Here is a 1,274-nt window from a genome sequence, read left to right as displayed (position 1 = left end):
GAGGGTGCGGGCCAGGGGTCGGCGGCGGCGGCCGGTGGAGCGGGGGAGGGTGCGGTGGGACGTCGGCGGCGGTGGAGTGGGGAAGGGTGCGGGGGGTCGGCGGCGGCGGCAGGTGGAGTGGGGGGTCGACCTTGGTTACTAATGGCGCACCTGCTTCTGGTGCGCCATTAGAAGTTTTGCAAAAAAATAAAAAAAATATATATTCTAATGGAGCACCGTGGCACGGTGCGCCATTAGAATGTTTGGAATTTTTTTTAAAAAATTTGTTACTAGTGGCGCACCTTGTGGCTGGTGCGCCATTAGTATATACTAATGGCGCACCACCTGACAGGTGCGCCATTAGTGTCCATCCCATCTATAGCCCTTTTCCTAGTAGTGGTGATGACAATGGTGATGATTTCCCCATCCCGGAGGGATATTTCCCCGGAAGAACAGCTCCGTCAGAGCCCTAGATTGGTTCCGCCAAGGTTCCGCCTCGTGGCGGCGGAGTCTCGTCTCGAAAGCTTTCTTATGATTTTTTCCAGGGTAAGAGCCTTCATATAACAGAAGATGGTCACTTGAGGGCTGCCAGGGGGCCCACGAGGGAGGGGGCACGCCCAGGGGATAGGGCGCGCCCCCACCCTCATGGACAGAGGGTGGCCCCCCTCTGGTATTTTCTTCACTCAGTATATTTTATTAATTCCAAAAATAACTTTTGTGGCGTTTCAGGACTTTTGGAGTTGTGCAGAATAGGTCTCTAATATTTGCTCCTTTTCTAGCCTAGAATTCCAACTGCCGACATTCTCCCTCTTCGTGTAAACCTTGTAAAATAAGAGAGAATAGGCATAAGTATTGTGACATAACGTGTAACAACAACCCATAATGCAATAAATATCGATATAAAAGCATGATGCAAAATGGACGTATCAACTCCCCCAAGCTTAGACCTCGCTTGTCCTCAAGCGGAAGCCGAAATCGAAAAATATGTCCACATGTTTAGAGATAGAGGTGTCGATAAAATAAAATACGGACATGAGGGCATCACGATCATTCTTATAACAGCAACATGCATATATTTTGTCATATGATTTCTTATGCTAAAGTAACAATCTTTTCACAATGTCAAGTATGAATCAAAAACTTTAATTGAAAACTAACAAACTATAATCTTGGTCATTGAAGCAATTGCAATTTATCATAACATCAGAAAGAGTCAATATAAGAGCTTTTCAGCAAGTCCACATACTCAACTATCATTTAGTATTTCACAATTGCTAACACTCACGCAATACTTG

This window comes from Triticum dicoccoides, chromosome 4B, assembly GCF_002162155.2.
Source record: "Triticum dicoccoides isolate Atlit2015 ecotype Zavitan chromosome 4B, WEW_v2.0, whole genome shotgun sequence".
NCBI lineage: Eukaryota > Viridiplantae > Streptophyta > Magnoliopsida > Poales > Poaceae > Triticum > Triticum dicoccoides.
This window is presented reverse-complemented; position numbering follows the sequence as displayed.